Consider the following 27,256-nt stretch of genomic DNA (forward strand, 5'->3'; position numbering starts at 1 on the left):
CATTGAGCACTCCACTGGTCCTACGCCATGGGTTTTTCATACGGTGATGGTGCCAAAATAGGACAGTGAATGTGTAGTGCAATTCTGTGTTGATGTACGCCAGGCCAACAAAGCAATCAAGAGAGAAAGACATCTTGGTCCACACACAGCGGACATTATCGTGCAACTGAACGGTGCCAAAGTCTTCTCCTGTCTTGACCTGAACAAGGGATACCATCAACTAGTGTTGGAAGAGAACTGAAGGTACATCACTACTTTTTTGACTCAATTTGGTGTGTTCAGATACAAAAGGTTGAGCCTTGGAGTGTCATCAGCTGCAGAAATATTTCAGGATGTTATACGTCGAATAATTCAGCCTGTAATGCATACATTTAATTTCAGTGATAATATCCTGGTATTTGGGACAATGCAAAAGGAGCATGACAAGGCTCTCATGCAAGTCTGTCAGTTACTTGCTGATGCAAGTTTTACTCTAAATGCAGCAAAATGGGAGTTTTACAAGATAAACTCAAATTATTTGGGCATGTGTTCTCTGATGGGGGAATGACTCCTTACCCAGAAAAAGTGAAAGCACTATCAGCTACCTACCCCCCACAAGATGTCACCATGCTGCAATCCTACTTATTATGGCCAGTTATTGCTCAATGTATGTTTATGACTTTGCAATGTGAGTGCCCCTTTGAGAGACATGACAAAACAAGATGTCCCTTTCCAGTGGTCTGCTCAATTTGATCAAAGCTTAAAAAAATAAAAGGAAAAAGCCCGTCTGACATAGAACATGCCCATTCTCAACATGGAGGAGAGACTGGCTGTAGTTTGGGCATGCAAACATTTTCATGTGTTTGTATATGAAAAACCTTTCACCATCATTACAAACCACCAAGCGCGGCTCCCTATTTTTGGAAGCGCGAATGTGAAGATGCCCAAATCGTTTTAAATGGTGGAGGGTGGTACTGCAAGTGTATGACTATGCAATTGTACATAAGCTAGGTAGAGATCACAACCCTGCTGATTACTTTGCATGAGTACAGTTACAGCGCACAGTTTGACCTACAAGATGACTGAGGAGTACATTAACTTCATTGGGAGGTCCATCACACCAGAAGCCCTATCCATTTAACAGATAATTTCAACTACTAATGCTGATTAGAACATTCTTATCCTCAAAGACCTAATTTCAACTCAATCGTGGGAGCAGCATGTTCAACTGTAGTAAGGACTTCCTTGATACGTACATGCATTGTTAAGTTAGCATAACCACGTTAGAAGTTAGAAAGCCATCTTGCTGCTTTTGCACGCGACACTGCGTTCACATGTTATTGCTTAAACAAACTGCTGACTCGAGTTTTGCCTCACACGAGAGCAATCTGTTGTTACCATTCTGAGCTCTGCGCAGCGACATTGGTCTGCACACGATGTGACAAACAGTCTGAGTTGTTAGACAATGCATGTTTTCCACTCTAGGTTGATCGACCCACTATTTAGTCATAACACACGAGCAGCTGCACATACCTGAAAGTTGGTGCTTTTAATATCACAGACATCATGTTTATTATTCAGACCGAAGACGAGCCTTCCTGCGAGAAGACTCCTGATGCTCCTGTGATGTGATTTCACTAAGCTGATCTTTGAGGTATGGGGTCCCCTATTCAAGCCTAAGAGACCTTCTGTTAGTCTAATAATAATATTAGCTTCTTAGTAAAGGGAAGGTGGTAGTATCCACTGTCATTATAACATGATCACCCCTTTTATATCCTATGGAATTGTAACTATGCTGATGGTTTTAATTTTAATCATTTGTCTGCTTGTATTAGCCAAAGTACTGCATATTAGGACACGTGGTCTATAAAAATAAACTCTTTTTATTTCCACCGTGTCTCTGTTGATTCTTGTTGTGGACTGATGTGAGAATAATATACGAACAGGTATTTCCGATTCCCACCATTCCTGAGTATGTACTGAGTCGCTTGTTCTGGGTTGTCTTTTCATTGGGACCGCCGAGCTAAATCTCGGATAACGAATGGGACACTTATGCTAGCCGGATACTGGGTTCTGGGTTCTGAGGTGAGTTTCTGGTACACCACAACTCACTGAGGTCCTGGGGTTCTACGCATAGTTCTGTGTATAAGCAGAATCCCTGCAACATGGCGCACCTAACGTTTGGTCTATGAGTTGAAACGCCTTAGTAGTGCTCGCGTTTGTCCACAACACCCTCATTCTTGTTTCCGGATAACAAGTCTGACGATTTAAACCTACCTAGGTCTATTGATATAGGTTCTTTCAAGCTTGATAATTAAAAAGGTTATTGAACCCTTGTGCTACTGATAGTTTCAAGTGTGTGTTGTCCTAAAGTCTGTGGATATTGCGGCGCATAGCCGTACAGCTCTGAAACGTCATTTGACGCAGTATGGGGTGCCGGACACTGGTATGAACGTCATCTTTGTGGTGGGAGCCGATGCGGCTCATCCCTATGAGTTGTTCTACTCTTGGGTGACGATTCCGGCGGTGGGGGATGATGACACCTTTCATTCTTACACTGCCGCTGCCGTGCCAGCGAACTATACGCCATAGAGGACACAGGAAATACCAATATCTGCTTGGCAGCATCTTATTTGGTTTAATGGCGCCCTTCCCCATGTGGTTATACCGCCGAGAATGGGCCCTTTATCAATTGCAGGGGCCACTTGGCCGGTACTAGCCGGATTTACGCCTCATCCCCGTTACCTCACGGTGACGGTAGCTGAGTTGCGTGTACTACACACTGCCCTAATTACGGTATATAGGGCGTTGGTGCAGTACGTGTCGCGCAATATGCAGGCGGGGGCACCTGCTGTTGCGGGGCAGCCTACTGATCACCACGCGGTGGTCATTAGTCCTGTTATGGTTAATTCTGTTATGGGCAAGCGCCCCCAAAATAGGGATGATTTCCCCTTTTGGCTTGCTGAAAAATTTGACCAAATAGAAGCGGTTTACCCGAATACTACTCCTGTGGAGAAACACAGGATCCTCACCATTAGTTTGCCTAAAGACTTGGTCCCCCACATAGATGATTGTGTAAATTGGGGCAAGGTCTTTGCAGCGACGTACGCGCAGTGCTTTGGCACTCCGTCTATGTTGCAGCTGCCCTCCGTTATCAAAAGAGTTCAAGAGAACCATGGTGCGGAGTCTGCGATAGAGTTAGGGATGCGGCTCCTCGGTCAATTTGACCTGGTGGCTACCATGATAATTGGAAACCTAAAGGGTGATGCTTTGCATTTTCAGGTTCGTAATGAACTAAAGCGAGTTGCTGAGGAGGACAAACCGCAGGAATTTGCGAAAATAATCGCAGAGGCATATCGGGATTTGGGTCGTAGCTCTTTAGGAGTTAAGCCTGTCATAAAGAATCCCGATCTAAAACAGCAGGGTAAGGCAGAAAAGTCTGGTAAGGACGAACGACCCATTTTTCCAAAACAAAAATGGCAGTTTAAACAACAGGGAAAGCAGCAGCAACAGAAACAGGGCTCTCGGCCTGCCTCTCCCGTACAGTCAAGTAGTGAACGCACTTATGATCTGCGCGATCGTGCTGCTATAAAGTCTCCTGATAGATTTCAGGTTTCTGAACAGCGCTCTCCTCGTTCTTCACAGGAAACATCGGCTACACAGTCCGGTGGCGGAGGCGGTGGCAAAGGTCGGGGTGCTCCACAACAGCGTGACCAACCCCGACAGACTGAGGGTAAAGGCAAGCAGGACGAATTTGCACGAAAAAGACCCCCGTTTCAGAAGAAGAAAGTGGCGGCTCTGACGGCAAGGTATGCCTTAGATAGTGCGGACACAGCTTCGGAACCGGACATGGGCGCTGACGCTCCTGGACAGCGCAGCGGAAATTACCATAGTCCGTCAAGCTCTGCGTCCATTTCTGGCGGTGACAGCAACTGATATCTCGGTTACTGTTGAAACAGCTGACACCAGAGTGGCTCCCCCTGACAGACTTTATGAAATAGTCTTAAAGGTCCTGTGGGTGGCAGATCCAAGAGATGGGCGTATGCTATTTACAACGAAGTATGGAAACTGTCGCAAATTGAGGCAGCTTCAAGATTGAGAGCTATTGATCAGGCTAATATGGAAAAAGTATTAGCAGTTATTGATAACAGCATTAACACTCTTTCTTCTCGCATTTATACATTAGATAATATTGTTTCTTCAATTGTGGATATTGTGCAGGATGATATGTCTGTGTTGTATCATGGTCAAAACCAGTTGCGTTCTGTTATGCAGTTTGCATGGACATTACAAACATTGAAGGCAGGGAAGGTCCCTTGGGACTATCTGAATACAACATCGTTATTTCTTCCCTTTAACCTTACTGACAAACAGCAGTTCATGTCCATGAAGGATGCTACATATTCCTTGCTACATATTGAAAAATTGGAGCCGTTACCTTTCTCTGTAGCGGAAGTCGATTCCGCTGTGTGGCTCTTACACGGATTGATAACTCTACCGTTCGCACTTTTTAAGTTTACCTCTTGTATGAAACACTATGCTCTGGGTAGATATGAACAGCTGGGTACCGCTTTCATACATGAAGTCTGGTCCCTCCCCTTTACGTATAGATGTACAAGGGACGGTACTGAGGTTTATCTGAAGGGTGAAGAATGTACAACGTCACCTGATCATTCTGTTGTATGTAGGCACATTCAGTTGCACGGAGCTTGCAATGTACACGCCCCGAATTTGGCCTGCGTCCTCAAAGGTATCCCGGTACCAGTGATTACGCCATCTTTCACGCTGCTTGCAAACGGTAGTTATTTAATTTTAAACAATGAAGCTTGCTGCGGGATGTTAGTAGGGATCCCGTATATAGTAACTGTATCACAGAGGGTTGTCTGCTGCAATAACGTTCTGTTTCCACCCCCGCATGGGAGGCTGGATGCTTCCATCTGGCCTTCGATTCCAACCTTGAAAGCAGAGTTCAACAAGATGAGCAGAATAAGAGCGCTATTGTCCCAAAAGGAGGTGCCATTGACTTCCTCCCGGGAAACATTTGTCCTTCACGTAGCAAATACACGCACTGAGGTACAGGCACTTTTGAATACTGACCTCCCCCTGCATTTTGGAGCTTTGATCCAAACAATTTTCAATGCCTCGTCCACGACTGGCCTGGCTCATTTTTTTAAACTTGTGGGCTCGGGCCTCGTGACCTCTTTCCAAACTATTTTTGGTGTGATTCCGGCATTTTTTCATTCTATTTTCTCGAGCGTCTTTGGAGGTGTCCCGTTAATTCTGGCTCTAGTGGCAGGTGTGCTACTTTTACTTTTCATCTTGCGGAATGGCTGCTCTTTCTGTGCCACACGACAGCCTGTCCCGCCTGCAGCTTCTTCGTGACAGGATGCTTGATTACTATGGTGTCCTGCCGTTGGCGACTTTGAGCCTAGCATATGGATTATCCTTCCGGTATTCCTACTTCACCTGCGTGCAACCTGTCTTCCACTGCCTAGATTGTCCCTTTGAATGGCCTATGGATTTGTGCTTGACCAACATGGTGTCTCCGGACCCGGATTATGATCGACTGATGAGGCCCTTAGTGTCTCACGAGTCTGCCTGTTCTGGTGTTCGGATTATGGCCTGCGGTGCGGCGCATGGTATCCTGGGTAATTGGGACATCGTGAGAGCGGCATATGACTTCTTGGATATGAGTTATTTGGAAGTACACGCTGGTTGCCCTCGGATGGTGCTAGAGGCTCCGCTAATAGAAGAACATGTATGTTCCTTTTCTTTGCTAAACTGGATGGCTGAAACCTTCAGTGGCCGTGCCAATGATTTTCTGCTGGAAGCAGTGGCCACATATGCTGCATATACTTTCATGGATTGAGTGAACTATCGTCCACTGTGTTTTCCTCACGTGTCTTGAACTGTCCCTGTACGTCTGCACTTCTGCCCGGTGAGGCGTTTTTTCATTTTTTCACCCCCCACGGCACGTTTGAGGTTTTTAGTTTTTTCCTTCCACTTCCACTTCCACCAGTGTTTTTTAAATTGGATACGCCTTGTTCTGCTCTGTCGCGCTTGAACTCTGCGTTCTCTCTTTTCTTGCATACTAAGTAGTGCTTCGATCAAGGGGGCATGTAGTAAGGACTTCCTTGATACGTACATGCATTGTTAAGTTAGCATAACCACGTTAGAAGTTAGAAAGCCATCTTGCTGCTTTTGCACGCGACACTGCGTTCACATGTTATTGCTTAAACAAACTGCTGACTCGAGTTTTGCCTCACACGAGAGCAATCTGTTGTTACCTATCTGAGCTCTGCGCAGCGACCTTGGTCTGCACACGATGTGACAAACAGTCTGAGTTGTTAGACAATGCATGTTTTCCACTCTAGGTTGATCGACCCACTATTTAGTCATAACACACGAGCAGCTGCACATACCTGAAAGTTGGTGCTTTTAATATCACAGACATCATGTTTATTATTCAGACCGAAGACAAGCCTTCCTGCGAGAAGACTCCTGATGCTCCTGTGATGTGATTTCACTAAGCTGATCTTTGAGGTATGGGGTCCCCTATTCAAGCCTAAGAGACCTTCTGTTAGTCTAATAATAATATCAGCTTCTTAGTAAAGGGAAGGTGGTAGTATCCACTGTCATTATAACATGATCACCCCTTTTATATTCTATGGAATTGTAACTATGCTGATGGTTTTGATTTTAATCATTTGTCTGCTTGTATTAGCCAAAGTACTGCATATTAGGACACGTGGTCTATAAAAATAAACTCTTTTTATTTCCACCGTGTCTCTGTTGATTCTTGTTGTGGACTGATGTGAGAATAATATACGAACAGGTATTTCCGATTCCCACCATTCCTGAGTATGTACTGAGTCGCTTGTTCTGGGTTGTCTTTTCATTGGGACCGCCGAGCTAAATCTCGGATAACGAATGGGACACTTATGCTAGCCGGATACTGGGTTCTGGGTTCTGAGGTGAGTTTCTGGTACACCACAACTCACTGAGGTCCTGGGGTTCTACGCATAGTTCTGTGTATAAGCAGAATCCCTGCAACACAACCTTTTGATGACGATTGTAAATTTCAAAAGTTAAAACATTTACAGGATGAACTGTCCATTACCAAGGAAGGTGTTGTATTGAAAGGCTCAAGAATCGCCATATCTGAGAGCCTAAGACAGCAAATCATTGAACTAGCCCATGAAGGAAATTTTGGCATTGTAGCCACTAAAAGAGCCTTAAGAGTCTGGGTGTGGCTCCTGCGCCTAGATGAGCAAGTGAGAGGGAACTAAAAGAGTGCCATCCTTGCAACTGCCTGCCCCCCAAAGTGACACAGCACCTATTGACAACATCCAAACTTCCTGCTCATGTTTGGGAACAGTTTCAGTTGTTTTTTTTAGGCCTTTAGAAAACAGACATCATCTCATGGCAGTCATCGATGAGTATTCAAGTTTTCCTTTAGTAGAGAAGTTATTGTCTACTACCCATGACAAGCTCATCGAGCAACTAGATGACATCTTTGAAGTGCGGGGTATACAACCATTCTCAAATCTGATAATGGTCTGTCATTCAATATCAATCAATTCAAAGAATTAATTGGTCAGACCAAGGGGCATATTTAAAAGGGGATTGTGCACCGAAATGTCACTTTTTACGATGCTCTGGTGGCGCAATAACCTGCACCATATTTGCAAAGTGGCGTTAAGCCACTTTGCATGGCTTAAATTGTAGATATGATAACCTTTCATGCAGTTTCCTGTGTGAAAGAGGGGGGAATTGGGTGTTGCTATGGACTTTCCACCGCAACACCCATTGCTTTTTGATGCTGCCTCAGATTTATAAGAATTTGGAAATCTGAGGCAGCCCCAAAAACTAATGTTATGCAAAAGCAGGCATTAGATTGGAGCAACAAGGTGAAATACTTTTATTTCTCCTTGTTTTTTGCTTTTTCTATGTGTACTGCATTCTGCAGCACACATAGAAAGAGCCAAATGCCTTTAATAATTGTTTATGTGCAGGAAGGTGTCCCTTATGCAGGAATCATTCCCTGTAGCGCAGGCACCCTTGCGCTATGCCAAAAAGGTATCTGTGTTAGAGCTAGGCAGCTATTTTTAGTGCCAGCACAAGGGGAAACAGAGGGGTGCCCCGCATTGTTGAAAATACGGCACATTTAGTTGTTTTTTTAAATAATGCAGCGCAAAACTGCAAAATTTGCCGCAGTGACATGCTGCGCTATTTCCTTGTAGATATGCCCCTAAATATCAAGCATCAATAGACTACACCTCTGTGTCCCCCAAGCTAATAGTGTTGTGAAACAATTCATAGGCAACCTCATTTAGTAATTAAAAGAGCATTGATGGAGGGAATCAAGTTAAACCAGGCCCCGTGTCAAGTCCTCCGTGCCTATTGTTCAACTCCTCGCTCGAGAACTGATGAGAGACCTGCCACCTTGCTATTTGGGAGAACCCTCAGAACTAAACTGCCCCAGTGGACAGAAGACTGATCCTTGAATGTTGATAAGGTTCATGCAGATGAAAACATATGCCGATTGTCATCAACGAGCTCAGGTAACAGGTTTCGATTACGGTGACTGGGTCCTAGGCACGTAGAAAAGAAAGTAGAAATTGAAGCACAGAATGTGCTGTCAATCCTCTGAGGGTTCTGATGTGCAAAAGACATAAGGTGACAGCGCATTATCCCAGTAAGTCCATCACATGGGACTTGTCAAACTTTAAGTACCTACCTCGATAGTCACCTGCAGTCATGAATGAGGTGACCCCGCCTGGCGGTCCAGATCCATCATCAAAACTTGTGCCATCGGTGCACAATCAAGCGCATCTCAACCATCTGACACCACTTGATCTGGCCGACTACTGTGAGTATCTCTTCGCCTTATTGAAGAAATATGCTGTGACACTTGTTTGTACTTTTTATTTAACATGGGGGGAATGTAGTGTTGTGAGACTATATAGGCTAGACCCCTTGTGGTTCTGAATGGACTCAACAAAACTTACTGGGAGGTGTTAAGGTGTGGTTCTTAACTTTTATAACGTAATGAGCGTGTAGTGAGTGATAGTATGCTGAGGAATAAAGACGTATCATCCAGAGCTCCATGCGTGGCATATTCAAATGTTGATGCTTCTGTGCTGGGGAGAACGCTACACATACAGCAGAATAAAAATTAAGTATTTTCAACCAGTCACAGAATTGTATAGCAACAGGGAGTTTGGATTGGTTGTGCCATGTTCTTTGCACATGTATGTAAAAAATTGCCATCATTCACGTTTATGAATACTGGAGAAAAGAAAAAAAAATAGAATAAAACAAATAAAACCTTCAATCTCTCTCAAAGGGTTCAAAGGAAATGGGAAGGGCGTAAGAAATCAGCAATATTAAGCTTTCACCCAAGAGGTAGGTAGCGCTGACTGCTGTTTTACCTTTTCTAGGAATGGCACAAATAAAAGAACCCTTCATAGCACGTTGTTTGGGAAGCTTCTTTGGCAGAAAGAGGCATTTTGCCACATTTCCTCATTGACATAAAACTAATTGATCACGGGTCTTGTAAACGCATGGAACTTTCTCCAAGTGCTCGGCGATCTAATTAAAAACTCATCAGCGCGCAGTAATCATTAATTTCCCACCCTTTACAGGGCAACAGACGAGCACAGAAACCATTAAGAGGTGAGGCGCCTTCTCATCAGCTGTCTGCCGTAACTGATGTTAGTTAATGGTCATTTGACAAAATTGCTCTTCTCTTGTTTTAAGAAACTCAAGGCTAACACAAAGAGGAATTAACATTTCTAAAATCTCATGTTAATAAAAAAATATAAAGTTGACACTTGGGAGTATGGGGTATGGTTTACCCAGCCCCGCAGTTGTTTCCTCCATAGGTCATTTAAAAACCAGAACTCCATTTGTATCTCCAGATCACTTATTAGATGGCTGAGGAAATGAGCGAATGATACAAAAGGGGTACATGCCCCATGCCTTTCTCATGGCAAGTGTGGTTCATTCAGAAAAGCTTGAGATACGTGAAAACAATGTATGCCTACTGACCCCCAAAATGTCGATGCACACCTATATTGTAACTATGATAATAACGCCTGTAATATCATCAAGCAAAATGTGGATTAACTCTGCCGTGAGGGTGATCATGAAGCATTTTATGTGTAGGTCGACATTTTGACTGCAGTAAAGTTGCATAGCACCCTTGGAACACACCTAGGGGGTTCATGTCCTGCCTTTGAAGCTCTGTGCACGCCGTGCTGGCTTCGGGATCTTCACTCCCGCCGAGTGCTGAGCAGTTTTTGTGATCTCACTCACATACCATTGACTTCCGGGTGCCTGGACGTCTTTAACGCTGTTCTTCGGGGTCCCATACAGGCAGCGGACAGAGGACCACCATCAAACATGCACCCACCTACCAACCACCAGTCTGAGCTTTGAGCTCCTATGAACCCTTCACGTTGGAGAAAGCTGGAAGAAATGTCAGCATCCTCCTGCCTACCTACCTGCATGATCCAACCGCCAGAACTACTGACTGCCATCCCCTTGAAGACCCTCAGAGCTAGTCCCCCAGGGTCCAAATGCAACACACAGACTTTCATATCCAGGAGGCTGCAGTCAATTCACAAAAAAGAAATCATTCAGATGCAGTATAGGGCTCTTCATAATTAACTGACTGCCTAGATGACCCCCGTCTACTCTCACAGTTGCCCTGGTCACATTGCTACAAACATTCCCATTGTTTCCCTCGCAAGGCCCAGATAGGCCACACTAAATCTTCTAAGGGATGCTCTGCTCTGTCAATGGGGTCCACCTGACACTTGACCTATGAGGACACTTTCTTTTGAAAATATCAGTCTCTAGCACCTTTTTTTGGCATACATGTTTTTAGTTTGTCTTGCACGGTGTTTGGGTTTTGAAATAACGTAGCACCAAAGGTACATTTCAATTTCTTTTTTTAAACATGTTTTTATTGGTTGTTTCATCAAACATTGGAATTTATGACAATAGTACCAATACTCACTTATCGACATGTCGGCAATTCCCATTGATCAATGATCCGATAGGGCCTTGACACTTTCAGCTTATACATTCAGCCCCCACATTAGGTCCCTTGTGCCGCACACATTTGTATCAAGCATCAATCCAGTATGGGTTCCCCAGTGATCCTTACCCATAATGTGTCTAAGACATTTAAACCAAGCAATAGAACAAGCAATAAGCCAACCCATTCCCACCTCCCTCCTAACCCTCCCACTTCCACCGGTGTGTCCTAGTATACTTTTCTATTTTATTGTAATCACTTTTGTTTTTACCTCACAATGAAAAGTCAGTGCTTGACAAAGCCTCTTTTCAGGTATGTGTTACACTGTATAAAAAGTAACTATTTCTGAGTTGTACTGTCAAGGCCATGACTAATCCATGTTTCCTTCTTGTTTGAAGTCCATTATCTTTGATTTCCGGCATAAGAGAGCCCCTCTGTGTAATGTTTTATATGTTTGAATACCAGCACATACAAGTTAACATTTCATCCTTCTGAAGTCAATAAAACACGTAACGCTGATTTGGTTAATTACAACACATTTAGGGATAGATTTACTATTCTTTCATGCAACACAACGCAATGCAACAAAGCAAGGTAACCTGCTGTGCTGGCTTGCGCGAGAGGTAGAGAAGAGAAATGTGCAATATCTACTAGAATATGCTGCCCTTCTGCTGTCTCCTAGTGCTGGGGCACTGTGTGCTGCCTAGTACCAACACAGGCACCCTTGCACCATGGTACAAAGGCACCTGCCTTATGGGCAGGATTGTTTTTGTGCACAAAGGGATTCCATCCTGTACAAAAACAATCTTGAAATGCATACTCCTCTTTCCACGTGTGCTGCAGAATGCAACACACGTGGAAAGAGATAGGAACAAGGAGAAATGAAGATGCTACTCCTTGTTACATCAGCCTCCGATAGGTGCACCATTTTGGTGCAAACCCATGTTTGCAAGTCTTTGCAAATCAGGATTTGGATCAAAATACATGGGTGGATGTATTGGAACGCCTGATCTCCACCCATGCAACGCCTACTCGATACAAAGTAATGCAAGGCAGCGATAGACACTGCCTTGCCTTACTTTATATTTACTAACTGATACAAAGCCATGCAAATCAACTTTATATTGATCAGTAAATGCCAAAAAGGATTTTACATCTGGGATACGTGTCAAAAGTGTTGCAACCTCAATGCAAACTCTAAGTAAATCTGGGCCCTAAACAGCAAGACAATATTCTTTCAATTGTTTGGACGATTAAATTGCAAACAGTATTAGGTGAATCTATGATAAAAGGTTCTCAACTGAGAAGTCTAGAGAACAGCAGAGAATGTTGAGAGTTAGATACCACCACATAAATTAAAATGTAGCTGTAAAACTCAATTTTATTATGCAGACTAGCTTATAAAGCAATGCCTTAACATGGGGCTTATTTCTCATTACATAGTTGTTGGAATATGCTAGCACAGGACTCCCACAAAATGCCCCTGATTGCTTACTGTTGTTCAATGTAATGTAATAGTGATTTATAAAGCACTGTGTTACTCCGAGGAGTGTCCTGGCGCTCTGCCTCCAAAGTGACCAGCAAGGATGTAGCCTTACGGATCGAGTGGTCGACCTCGAAGCAGGGGAACCGGGAACGAGTCCCATCAACGACGCTCAACATCCTGTGATTCTGGGCATATCACGTAATCCCCCTGTGCCTAACAAAAGAATGAATGTGTCCATCTGTAACGAAACCGGTGCTCATGTAAAGTGCTATGATGCCTGATATCCGTGGGTCTAGTTTGCGCTTTATAAAACTCTAAAAAAGACAAAAAAACTGAGGGACCTCCCTATTCATTTTGATTAAAAAGCCAAGTCTTTAGTTTTTTCCAGATCTGGGAAGTGGCTGAGATGCTCTGTAACTCTAGAGGGAGTTTGTTCCATGCTAAGGGTCCTAAGAACGAAATGGACCTGCCTCCTGTCCTGTACCACAGGATCTTTGGAGTTTTAGCTAGAAAAAGATTTTCAGAGTGCAAATGTCTGAGTGGAACATGAAAGCTGATCCATGCTCTAAGATAGACAGCCCCAGACTGATGGAGAGCCCTATGTACTAGCAGCAGGGTCTTAAAAAGGATCCTCTTCTTTATCGGAAACCAGTGAAATTCCCTTAGATAAGGGTGTGTTCTCAAAGGCAGACCGAGAAGAGTCCAAACTGCTGTGTTTTGGACCACCTGCAATTTCCTAATCAGGAAGTCAGGCAGACCCAAATACAATGCATTACCTTAGTCAAGCCTAGATGTTATTGAGGCCTGAACTATGTGAATCTTTGCTGAAATATACAAAAAGACCAGGAACTTTCATAAAACATGCAGCAGACTAAAATAAGTCCCAACCAAAGCATTGGCCTGAGGCAAAAAGAATAGCTCACCATCAAACCTATTGCCTAAGTTCTTTACCATACTCGCCTAGCATAGTCGAGGCAGAGCATCCACTGACCAAAAAGACTGCCAGGGCTCTTGTGCCCTAACCACAAAGAAGAGTATTTCAGTTTTTTCTGCATTACATTTAAGCTGATGGTGTGTCAGGCATTGAATGACCGCTGTTAGGCAGATTCTGATTTTTTCACCTGGAAATATCTCATCCATGCCCCACAAAAATAGTAGCTGGGTGTCATCAGCATAAAACATAATGTTTGCTCCCAGGGCCTCAGACAAAAAAGCAAGGGAGGTGAGATAAATGTTAAAGTGAGTCAGGCTTATAGCCGAACCCTCTGGCACTCCTAATTGGAACTCACTAGATCCAGATTGACAAGGGGGGCACCATACCTCCTGACCTCTTCCCCCTAGGAATGAAGCTAACCACTCCCATGCAAGCTCCCTGATTCCAATGACTTGAAGACAGGCCAGCAGAGTGGAGTGGGGTATTGTGTCAAAGGCTGCTGACAGATCAAACATAATTAGCACCACCCTGCCCCCAACATCCAAGGCACCTCTGATGTGGTCTATCACTTCCACTACTAGTCGCCATTTCTACCATTAGGCAAGACTAGGCGGAGGTCTAGGGTGGCAAAAGGGGGAAACATTTCTACTTTGAAATCAAACAGCAAATAAATTGAGCAAATTAAGAGAAAAAAAATGAAATAGAGGAAAAATTAAAACATCAAATTGTTTTCAGAAGCATACCTACCTCAAAAGTAAGAAAGTAAAGAGCCGCTACTGAGTACGAAATGTAAATAAACATGAGTTTGGGAATCCCCTTGAACGGCCTTTGACCTCAAAAGTGCATTAGGTAGCGCCCTCTACAATTCGACGTCGCGTCACCATCGGAGCATTGGGCGGGGGCCGTGCGCGCCGCTATTAAATATGCGAGTCTCGCCGGGATTGAGCCGCACAACTACCGTGCCTGAGTTGTGCTAGAGCTAGGTTTTGTACTTCTCTTTCAACATATCTAAAAGGTAAGTGCAATTCATGTTTCATATAAAAGAGATACGTTTTTCTATTACTGTTATATTATTTCCTACCAACCTACCTATATAATTGTGAATAAGTGTGAGGGCTGCGAGAAACAAAATGGAATTGGCTTAATAATTTAGATTTTGTGATGGCAGGGAGAAAACAAACGTAAAAAATAATTAATTTCTGAACAGTAAGCCAATTTGAAAAATTCTGTGTAGCAAGATGTAAAATGGGGAAACCCCAACTTTCAAAAGCACATTGTGTTCATAGCAGACATATGTATGACAGTGTCTGTAAAGTGTAAGCATATTGAGCAGAGGTCGTTCGGAGCAAAACATTTTTGACTTTCTCTGCTCCACTTCAAAATACTTGCTCCAGCTCCGCTCCTTGCTCCGCTCCAGGCTCCGATTAACCCCTTCACCGCGGCACGGATTTCCGCGCTGGGCTGAAGGTTCGGTGCGCGGGCGGAGCCATGACGGAGCGGGTCCGTCATGCGCACAGCGCAACCGACGTGCATGACGAAACCACTCCGTCATGCGCATCGAAAGGGCTAATAGGATTTCCGTGCACCAGGTAAAAATCCGTTGCTCCACTGCTCCACGCTTCTGCTCCGAGCTCGGCTCCAACGCTCTGATATTTAGTGGTCCAGACCGCAAATCTGTTGGATAGCAGTGTATATTTCCCGCAATTATTCGTACTACTTCAGAAAATGGAGGAGGAATTCAGATGAAATAAATCTTTGTTTAAGGAGAAAAAAACTACTGTCTTTTCTCAAACAAATTAGCTGTTGTTTTCTTAACATTTGACGTATTCGCAAAAATACCATCTTACTATTTGATCTATTTGAAATTAGTTGAAATCATTAAATTGATCTTAAAATAGATTTACGAAAATCGTTTCCATTAATGTTACTGACTTCTTAAATTTTTTGGTAATAATGTTGTTAGAATTTTCTAATGCAGTATACAGAATTATTATATACAATATTCAGAATTATTATTGCCCTATATTTTTTCAGGTAGAAAGGATAAAAAATGGCAGACAGGAAAAAACTCTCAGGTGCTAAGTACAGAAAAAGAAAAGCGGATAAAGAAATAGAACTATCCAAATTGAACAGGTCTATTAAAAAATGTCTACGTCCTCCAAAGAGATCGCTTGAAATTGCTTGGGCTTCAACTTCACCCTGAGAAAAAGATGAAGACATAGGCCTACCAGACAAGGACATAGAAGTTAACAGCCGAGAGCAAGAAGAACACATTGTAGTGGATACTGCAAAGAATAACCTTGAAAATGAAGATGGTGATCAAAGTAAACACCCGAAAATAACTGAAGAAACCGTAAAAATAGATTATTCAGATCCTGCTTCCTGGGAAGACTTACCAATAAGTGGGGACAAATTAAGAACTCTTTTGGTTGAAAAATGGCCAAAAAAAGTGAGCAAAAAATTTCCCTTAGATGAGAAAAAAAGGAATCTTTCAGCTCTACATTCTTAAAGAAAACTTCCAAATGGAGAAGAAGTTTACCGTGAATACTTCAAGTATTCTGTATCAACCGATAATGTTTTCTGTTTTTGCTGCAACGTATTTGGTAGAAATTCAAGTTCAAGTACAAGTCTCACTCAGAATGGATGCAACAATTGGCATAACATATCAGCGATTTTGTCTTCACATGAAAAGAGTGTTGAACATATTACCAACTTCCATAACTGGAAGGGCCTGTATACAAGTCTAAAACAGGACGCAACTATAGATAGTGTTAATACAAAAAAGCTTAAAGAAGAAGAAAAGTACTGGCATCAGATCTTAGAGCATGTAATATCTCTTGTGACAGTTCTAGGTGCACAACATTTGGCCTTCCATGGCAGCAGTGATAAACTTCATGCTCATGACAATGGCAATGTTCTTAAAATTGTGTAATTACTTACCATGTTTGCTCCTAATATGAATCAACATCTCAGGAGAATACAAAATAAGGGTAGAAGGCATGCTCACTATTTAGGCAACATTATTCAAAATGAACTGATCCAAGTGTTATCAAACGGTATCAATGATTAAAAAGGTAAAATATTTTTCAATCATTCTTGATTGCACCCCAGATATCAGCCGCACGGAACAAATGACCATGATCATAAGAATTGTGGACATCGTGCAATCTTCAGGTACATAGTCATTTCAGTCTTCTGATTAAGAATTCCAAGAAAGCAGCCTTGTGCAAATAAAAGAACACTTTTTGGGATTTGTACCACTAACCAAAACCACAGGTGAATCGATGAGTCATGTTCTGAGCAATCAGCTCAAAAGCTTGTCATTGTCAATTGAAGACCTATGAGGTCAGGGTTATGATAACGGGAGCAATATGAAGGGCAAGGAAAGAGGTCTGCAGGAGAAAATTCTGGATATTAACCCATGTGCCTTCTATGTCCCCTGTAGTTCCCACACCCTGAACCTCATGGTAAATGACGCTGCTTTGTGTTGCACTGAAGCAACAGCCTTTTTTGATGTTATACAATGATTGTATGTTATCTTTGTTGCGTCTCCACATCGATGGGATATACTGAAACATCATATACCATCTTTGACTATAAAACCTCTGAGTGATACTCAGTGTTCAAGCAGGATCGATACCTTAACTCCCATCAGGTACCAATTACCATATGTGTTTGATGCGTTGTTTGAAATTACTGAAGATTCAATTCTCAAAGGCTCTTCTGGTACCATGACTAAGGTTGAAGCTGAAGGTCTTCTAAACAGCATATCTTCATTTAAGTTTGTTGTGGCAGTTGTTACATGGCATAGTATATTTTTTCAAATCAATTTGACCAGTAAACTGCTGCAAGAGAAGCCCTTTACTCGTGAGAAAACAGTAAATGAGCTTAAAAATACAGAGGAGTATTTAAAAAACTTGAGGAGTGACATGGAATTTGAGAGAGTTTTGGTTGATGCTCGAGAGCTAGCTGAAGAAATCCATATTGAGCCAATTTTTCAGCCAGAGATAAGAAGGAGGAAAAGGAAATTGTTTGCTTATGAACCAGTAGATGAACCCATCGCTGACCCCAAAGAGAAGTTCAGAGTAAATTACTATTTTACAATATTGAACACAGCAATTAGTTCTGTAAAAGAGCGATTCACACAGTTGAATGAAATTGCAAGATTATTTGGTTTTCTATACAATATAAGTGACCTCAAGATGAAAACTTCCAAAGAACTCATGGATTTGTGTATCAAATTGGAAACAGCTCTAACCTGGCTTAGACCTGGAGAAACCCCATCTTTTCTAAAGGACATTGACGGGGCGGCTCTCTGCTCTGAACTTTCAGGAATAAGTCATCGAATACAAAAAAATGTGAAACACGAATATGTGCTGAACTATCTGTGCCAAAACAAGTTAGAAAATGGTTTTCCTAATTTGTTAGTAGCTCTTCATATCCTTTTGACTTTACCGATATCAGTGGCAAGTGCAGAAAGGAGTTTCTCAAAACTCAAATTAATAAAAATCTATCTGCACAGTTCCATGAGCCAAGAGAGACTCATGGGACTAGCCACAATTTCAGTAGAAAAAGACATGGCTTACCAGCTTGACATTAGAGCTCTTCTTAAACACTGTGCTCAAATAAAGGCAAAAAAGGTAGTATTGGATTAAGAGAAAGAACACAAAACACCATTGAAGTTAGAAGAGAGAAATTTAAAAACTAAATAAAATATCATGTACAGTGCTTATTTAGTTATTTAATGTTTGATGTGTTTTATTGTTTAATGTTGAATACAAGTTCTTTTATAACTTTCATATCTAATGCATTAAATCTTCTAGCCTTGATGACAGGAAGAGTGATGGTAGTAAAAGGGAGGAGGCGGCATTTTTCAATTCTCGCCTAGGGTGGCAAAACACCTAGAAACGGCCCTAGTGCGTACTAAACTGGGGCAAAAGCCAGTTTGGCTTGGATGTAATAAGGTGTTATTTTCCAAATACTGGGAAATCTGGTAGTTAACCTGCTTCTTCAAAACTTTTGAGAGGGCGGGAAGCAGACAGATCGATCTGTAACTCGAAAGTACACCAGGGTACGCCTGGGGTTTCTTCAGAAGAGGCAAAGATTTTGCCTGCTTCCAGGTACACGGTACTATAGCTGATGACAAAGAGGCATTCCAAAGTTTGTTCGCAAGAGGATTGATGACATCTACTTCTAAGGCTCACCGTTCCAGGGGACATGGGTCACAAGGGGTGCTGGACTTAAGGCTGCCAATTGCTGTGAAAGAGTCTTTCAAGAAGATCGAGTTAAATCTGTTGAGGGTCCTGAAGGAATCCGCCTCTGGACTTGGGTGTGACATGTCGCATCTAGTCTCTTCCGGCTGCTTGGAAAGAAGGAGGCTGGCTTGAATATTCTCGATCTTGGTCTGTAAAAAGTGAGGCAGTTGTTCACATCATTCCACTGTGGGCACTACGTGTTCTACCGTGGCCTTTGGCGACATTAAATGACTCACTATTTTGAAGATTTCCTTTGACTTATTACCAGCATTAGCAGTTCTATCCTCAAAATAGACCTTTTTAGCTGTTTTAATCTCTTCATTGTATGTTATTATGCCCGCTTTATACCTGGCTTTAGCATTCTGATTATATGACTGTCTCCACTGAGACTTTCAAAGCAGCTCTGGAATTTAGCTTTCAAATTACCTTGTAATATTGGCCTGCCTATGTCAAAAGTTCTCAGTGGAGATGACAACACACTTGCCACATTGTGACTCATACCTCCATAAAAAAAAATCAATTACCATCAATGTTTTCCCTTGAAGGACCGAAAGCCATCTCAGTAGGACCTAGGGATTGAGTGCTGGGGTAGAGGGGTGTAGGAGCGAATGGTGTCTTAGGTGAGGATTGTAACACTACCATGAATCACAAGGTGGAGAAGCAACTTATAATGAGGAACGGGTCTAGTATCTTCTATCTCCGACTTCCAAAATGTACCATTGGGCTTATTTAGGTGGAAATAGTGCCTTGGTGTAACAAGTGTCTGGCATGGACTAGGACATTATGTAAGATTGTACATTTGTGGTATGTGTACAAATAGTGTTTCAATTGTTCTTCACACCACATTATGCATGACAGAAAACATGTAAGTGTGGTGTATGGCTCCGTGTTTTCTGCAAGTTAAAGCTTTTCTTCCCATTCTTCTAGCACAATAATATTTAAGGAAAGATTTAACGAAATATATTGTCATTCTGCTCACTTGAACAAAATTTAAATTTAAAATCCATACAAATATAAACACTAACCATACAGTGTATGTCTCATCTGTGATGCAAACTCAAGCAGAGGTGGTTATGTCCTGGTTCCTGTAATGCTGAAGATTTTTTAAAGTGCTCTTTTTCACTAAGCAGGGCCTCTAGTGGCATAGAAAAATAATGAGGGTCCAATTATAAAAATTATGTGCATCTATAAATTCAGATTGCAGGTGCAAAATGTTATGATTCACAAGTGCAAAGTCATGTTTGGAACTTGTGAAACAGGTGTCACCACACATTTCATAATTTATCGACCAGCTTGCAATGACAGACATTGAGAGAAGACTATGCGGCTATTGCCTTCCCTCTATTGATGCTTCCTGGGCTGTGCCTGTTCTGCATGTGAGGGGCGCGTGCAGTGCTGCAACCACACTGGACCTCTTCTGTGTATCTTCTATTGCTGCTGTTTTGTAGCTGTTCTGTGTGTGAAGGAAGGATGCAATGCTGGTAGCTATTTTGTGCTTTTGGAGTGCATTTTATAATGGCTTAGAAAATCTATCCGCTATACAAAAGAAAATACCACTGGTTTTGTCAAGGATTATGAAGTATATAGTTTATTTTTTCTGAGATTCTCTCTATGTTCTAAGTTTATTTCAAGATAAAAATATGGATGCATGTGAATTGTGTTCCCTGGTTCATCTAGGGCAAAAGTGGAGGAGTCCATTTGAAGCTATGATTTGTTTTCACTCCTTGGAGTGCACAATAAATGCCCTCAGTTTCCGTGATATTGATGCATCGAGGTCCTGACTTTTAACACAATTTTAATTATATGCCTAAAATCGATACAGCAGCAGGAGATGTTCACTGCAAAGAACGAGTGCAGTTCATCATAATGTCAGCAAATTAATGATAATAGGATTCCGACTGCGTCTTGCAAATGGACTGCAAAGTGAACCTTGTATTTAGATGGAGGTCAAGCAATAGGAAGCTGAGAAAAACGTTTTCCTTCTCTGGGATAAAGTGTGAAGCAAGGATCATCATAAAATGTGCCCCCTCTAGATACATCCCATTTAAATTCAGCTTATCTGCAGCAACACCTTCATTAATTCACTTTATTTGCTTGGATTTCTTTGTCCAACATGTTGTCTTTAGACGGTTTCAAAAAACTTTGCGATACCGTAGGGAGACAGAATCACAAAGGAAAATGAATTCATGATGCTAAGAGTGATCTACAGATTTCATGTTTTACCCTGCCAGTTGTATCTCAGTAAGTCCTGTTTTGTGGTTTGCATCCTCGTGTTTGTAATCCTGCAGAACAAGAGCCCTGGAATGGAAAAAGGCTGGGATGTCCATCTTTTTCAAAAAGCACCTGGTTGCACCAAGCAGAGTGTACTTTATGTTTTGAACACCTGCCCAGATGTGCATTATGGGTGTGCAGCACTAAAACCCAGAGTGGTCTTGATTTTTTGCAAATTAAGGAGGAAATAAATAGTCCGCAATGTCCATCTATCCCGTCCATTTCTCCATCAGGTGCATCACCTGGAGAAGCAAGAGCAGCTCCTCTGTGAGAGTGAGTGGACTTACCTCTTCCACTCAAAAGAAAAGGGAGGGTCCTTTGTTGCCAAAGGGAAAGGTTGTGGCGTGGGATTGTAAGGGTAGCAGGTTCTCCAGATGTATGGACATTTCCCAGACCAAGATAGCCCCTAAAGCTGTGTTGGAAGAACCTAAAAGGGAGAGCCAGAGTGAGGTTTCCAGGCTGGGTGTTGCTGCCAGGCGTGGGGAGTCTCTCAGTCTTTGAGAAGGCAGTGGATAAATATTGCACCTAACATAGGATTGCCACAGAGTGAAACTCGGAAGCTGTGTGGCCCAGGAATGACTCGCTTTGAGTACTTCTGATAAAAGTGTGAACCTGAGCCCTCCAAGAATGGAACATGTGTACATCAAATGCATGATCTTGAAAAAGGGGGTGGGCCCTTTAGAGTAATCCATGTCTAACGGGTCTCTGCATGCCTGGCAAACATACACAGCACGAAAATCTAACAGTAACAGATGGCCCACACGGCAGTGGTGTAGTTCATGTTTCATGAGTGTACAAGGGTATTTGGAGTGGGACAAGGACATGAGGGATGAGGGAAGAGGAGGTGGCTTAATGGCTACAGCGGCCGACTTTGAAGCTGGGGAATCAGATTCGAGTCTTGCAAGAGGCTCAAACATCCCGTGACACTGGGCAAATCACTTAATGTCTCCGTGCCTTAGAAAAATGGATGTGTTCGTCTGTAATGCAACTGGTACTCATGTAAAGCGCTCTGATTCCTTCGGGTCGACTTCTGAAAAAAAAGCCTATGTTTGACCATATGTCAAGATGAATACTCAGACTGTAGCATGACGGCCCCGTATACATTTTTTTTTTAAAGATTACCTTAAAGCAAAAACCCCTACTGGTCAACTTTTGAGCAGTTTTCATGTGGATTACCCCGGCCTGCCGAGCCTCGCTATTCACGAAAACAGATACGCCCTAGAAGAAGAATCCAGCACCTGCCCCCAGTAATGAATGACATTTCCCTGTTGTTGTCACCCCCACACACCCACAGGGCAGAGGTTCTAACTGAGAGACTCCCTTTCGGAATAAGTCACTGAAAGATCTATTTGCTGCCCTCAGCATCAACCAATGCCTTCGCTCGAACCACTTTTGTCTGTAAAAGTGGGGAAGTTAAACCTGGGCCTGAAGGTGGGGTGAAGAGATATTCGATGATGAGGCAGCACCATGTATGCTGAAGGTCCAGAGTCCCAGTACTACAGGAATGCTGACGTGATACATACTGTTCAGGTGGAAGAGGCAGGGCAGGCAGACTTCACCGTCAGGACAGGAGTGGGCAGTATATACCAAGGACAGTGTACAAGATCTGATTGCATCATTGAGGGCGGGTACCTCCATGGGCTGTATATCTATTCAGCATATTGGCTGTGCTATAAGCCTGCGAATTTTATACCCATGTTAAATGTGTGTCAGTACAGAAATAGCACGAGGACAGTGCACGCGGACACCTGGCCGTGTGCTAGAAGGTATTAGAGATCTTTCTTTATGAAAATACGCATGGGCCCTCAGGCTATATCTGCTCTAAATAAAGAAGGCTTCTTTTTCCCTTTTTATTGACTTTAACAGGTAAATAAAGACAGAAAACCATCTATTTCTCTCTCTCTACTTATTTTTACATATAGGAAAAATGGAAATGATGTGCTTTGAGGGGTTCTTGATACTTTCAGACACGGCTGATAGTTGTGCAGACGAACAGGCAGGGGAGTTTTAACAGAGAGGAGGTTTCTTAAGGAAGTCTAAATAGCTGCAGGTGTGCATTTGTTTTCACTGCAATGCTGTTGTTTTAATGCGAGTTTATTACCTATTAGTGATGCATTATATAAGGCTTGTCAAAGCACTAAAACTACCAGACACCAAAGTGTGAGTGCACCCCCTTCAGTTAGATAACTGTGGGAATATACTATTGTCAGCTTCATTTTCTCACAAAACACCAAATAAACATAGACAAATATGAATGAAATAGGCGAAAGATCAGCCCCTCCAACTCCTGGGTGACTGAAGCTGACGCGCAGATGCATCCTAAGGATAAATGTATCCTATGGATAAATGCATCCTATGGATAAATAGAGTTGCAAATGTATAAAAAAGAAAAAAACAGGCAATACTGCTTATAATGAGGCCATCATAATAATAAAATATGCTTTTTATATAGGGTAAATACCTCCGTTTTTTTCATGTCCAAGCACAGTAAATTATAGGTGTTACCATGAACCAATCTAACAACCCTCACTGTATCAACTACTGAAGGATCAACAGTTGAGTTGTCCCAGCTGGGGTTCAAATGTTTGGCCTTTCAGAAGCAATTAGTTAACACATTGTGCTAAGGTGCTCGTAGACAGCACCTTATGGGTGATGGGGAAATTCTTCTTTATACAAGCAACAAGACATTGCTTGCTGTAAGGAGGGGCGGCTGCTTGGTATCCTTTCATCCCATTTGACTGCTGAGAGATGGGATATGAGGAGAGCAGTCAAATATTAGTGTCCTCGACAGATGAAGGGGTATACATCTGGACATCAGTAGGTAAAGGACTCTTTTAGGATCTGGTACATATATATATGGTTAATTAACATGGTGGTAGAGAGTAAGGGAGGGATTGCTTGATGGACATATGAGTGCCTTTACAGCTCATGGAAACATGGGATTCCTGCTCCTCCTACTGTTCCTCCAGCTGCCTGTTATGAATGAAGGAAGAATACTCCCCACACCTGGTTTCATTGCTGGAAAATGGGGTGTAAGGGCATCAGATCAATAGAAAAGCCTTTTTTCCATGTTGCAAACAATTTCATTTCTCTGTTGAGGCTTGTGTTAGAATATTGTGTAGATGGCTGTAGATTTCCCATTATTATTTCAAATGGGCATCATTTTTGTAAATAATATTTAAGGACACAGAATGTTTGGGTTATGATATTCTGGTATCATACTCTCTTGGGGGATGGCCTACACTCCAAAAGTGCGCCTGCTTAGTGGAATTGTACAATTACAGCCATGAAAGGTATGGCACAGGGTTGCCTGCTTTCTAGAAAAGAAAGAGGAGATCACCAAGGCAGCAAAACAGCTGAGGGATCCCTCCACCGAAACAAAACTAGAGTGCACCTCATGGATATACACCACCGTTGCGAACATAGAAAAAGGAGTCCTTTCCTTTTATGTGTATCCGTCACCCACTCTGGGGGAGGGTTATACATCAAAAGTACACAGGCCCAGGATGCATTTGTGGCCCAGGATGCATCTGTGTGTCAGCTTGCAGCCAACGAGAGTTGGAGGCCGGTCATTTCACCCAGTCTTTTCATCACTGCTTGACTGGGGATTACTGCAGAGTGACATTGGTGCAAGGGGAAGAGACTGACCCCCAGATCGCCGCGGAACTGCGAGGATCAGCGTGCAGTGCGGCGCTCGATCTGCCGCAGCTGGTCCTCTTCCCGCCCCTATCTCCCCACTGAATAAAACCTCAGGCGGATACTGTTTACCTGGTGCTGCTCGAGTGGGGATTACTGCAGAGTGACATTGGAGCAAGGGGAAGAGACTGACCCCCAGATCGCCGCGGAACTGCGAGGACCAGAGTGCAGTGCGGCGCTCGATCTGCCGCAGCTGGTCCTCTTCCTGCCCCTATCTCCTCCTACTTAACCTCTATCTGATCCACGCACGCAGGACGCGCGCGGGCAAAGCCCGGGCAAAGGGCGGGGACGTCTACGGCCGTCCAAGGACGACCAAGGCCGGGCTGGGCCACCTTATTTGATTCTAAGTTTTAATACTACACGGTGTTACTATATTATATACAGTTACAGTTTATTCCCCTAATAATTGTTTATTGACTACTGTTGACCTGTCGTTATGGCTTTATGTTCATGGAAAAATAGATTGGTTACCTTGAATACAAACGCTGGTCTAGTTACGGGCACATTGGATCAGTTCTTCTACCTGAATTTTAGAGAAGGAAATAGCTCTTACAGAAAAGCGCCTGTCGATTGATATTTTGACGGGCAAGCGGTCCTCTCTGGGTGCGATCGGGTCTGCTGTAACAACGGCCCATTGCAATGACCCGGCCCCTCTGGTAGCCACTAGCCCAATCCCTTGCTCATTAGAGGAGGGGCCAGGTGGTTTAGCTGCCGGCTCTATGTTGAGTTCAAACTCACTTAGTTCTCTTTCCAGTGGCATGAGCTGCAGAACCTCCACACCAACGTCTTCTACTCCTGCCCCCGGTTAGAACAAGAACAAGATCAGGTGACGGGGGGAGTAAATAAGAATTGTATTGTAACTTCTAAACTTGGAAAAAAGAAGAGAGGGGGAGGTCATAGGAAGGGTAGTGGCATGAGACTGACAAAAACCCCAAACCCCAGCGATTCCCCATGGGTTGTGGTCCAGTCTCCTATCCCAAATGGTGTTCTAACTAACACTGTTCTACCTCTGAACCAACAGAATCCCAATGACGATCTTCTTGTCAAAATGGAAACACTAGTAAGGTCATTAATATTGCCCCTGATCAATCGAACAAAACTAATCAAAGAAAAATTAGATCAGTTAGAGTTAATGGCTAAAGGGAACACGTCAAAACTTGACGCGCTGATTAAAACCATAGAAAGCAAGGATGTTAGAGTCCCTTCCACTGTACCCTCAGGAAATGCTAGGACTGCTAAAGCCGCTCATTGTGTGACAAATGTAACTGCCATAGTTCAGAATACTCAACCAGCCACAGGGGAAAAAGGTGTAGCAATTAGAAAAGCTCAACGCACTGAGGTAGCCATGGTGGTCGCCTCTAAACAGGCTCCTAATCCAAAACAAGTGGTCAGACAGTCTTTGAGTGATGCACCCCAGGGCAGAGAAGTGTCAAGAAAGAGGCTCCCATGTGTAAATCTCCCCCCGGAATCTATGCCTTTCACTACTATCTTAACAGGGGTACCAGAACTTAGCCCAGAATCCCACGAATCAGATAGGGAACTGAAGAATAAAGTCATTTTCTGGCTTAGTAAGAATAGGAGATTACCCCTGGGCTCTAATATTGAGATCTTAGGTGTGAGGAGAGTGGCTTGGTTAGGCCATAGTACTAAGGATCTCGAGGGAGATTGTATAATTGTTAACCTTAGAGATCCTTGGGCTGTAGACTATATATGTAGGGAACCAAGGTTTGGCCGATCATGTGATATCCAGTCAATAGGCCTACATTATTTCTACCCCTATGTGAATCCTGGTTTGCCACGTTTGTTACAGAATTCTGGTAGGGGCAGACCTTTTGGTAACAGCAGATTGGATTGGGTAGCTCAGTATCTACCGCTAAGAAATAGGTTCGACCCACTCATGGGATTGGAGGGGGTGGATTGACTCCGGAACGATTGCATCTCTATTAGCGGGGTTAAAGATACGGCTAGGGATATGGCTGTTAGCCACAGGAGGAAAAACTCAGATGAAGCAGTTGGTTTTTGGGTAGAGACGGTTAGCAATATAAGTCCATCTTCTAATCCGTTGATTGTCCCCATAGTGGTGTACAAGGGAGGGAGAGGAGAGGTAGAACAAATAGCAACGGCACCTTTGGGCATAGAAAATACATATATGGCAGTAAATCAGAGTGGGAGAGACAATACCAGACAGTTAAAATTGGCACCTCCTGATGCAGTAATTAATCCTGTAGGAATAATTCAGTGTGAGAGTGATGTGAACCAGCCGAAAGTAACAATATTCCTGGGGAAAGAAGATAGTCTGGCTGAGGGTTGCCCTTTCCGTTTGATCTCATGGAACATAGCTGTTTTTTCTCGGAGGCTGGAGGACCCGGTGTGGTTAAAATTCATCGAATCCTTTGATATAATTTGCCTTCAAGAAACCTGGAGTAGAGTGGACCATAGCTTGGACGGATATCAAATGTTTAATGTTCACGCTGAGCCCTCACATGCTGGAAGAGCTAAGGGTGGCCTCATGACAGCTATTTCTGTGAAGTATAATATGATAAAAACGGTTTCATTGGTGGAATCTCCCTGGTACCAAATGCTTATGA

Source organism: Triturus cristatus, chromosome 3_1 (assembly GCF_964204655.1).
Source record: "Triturus cristatus chromosome 3_1, aTriCri1.1, whole genome shotgun sequence".
In the NCBI taxonomy this organism is placed as follows: domain Eukaryota; kingdom Metazoa; phylum Chordata; class Amphibia; order Caudata; family Salamandridae; genus Triturus; species Triturus cristatus.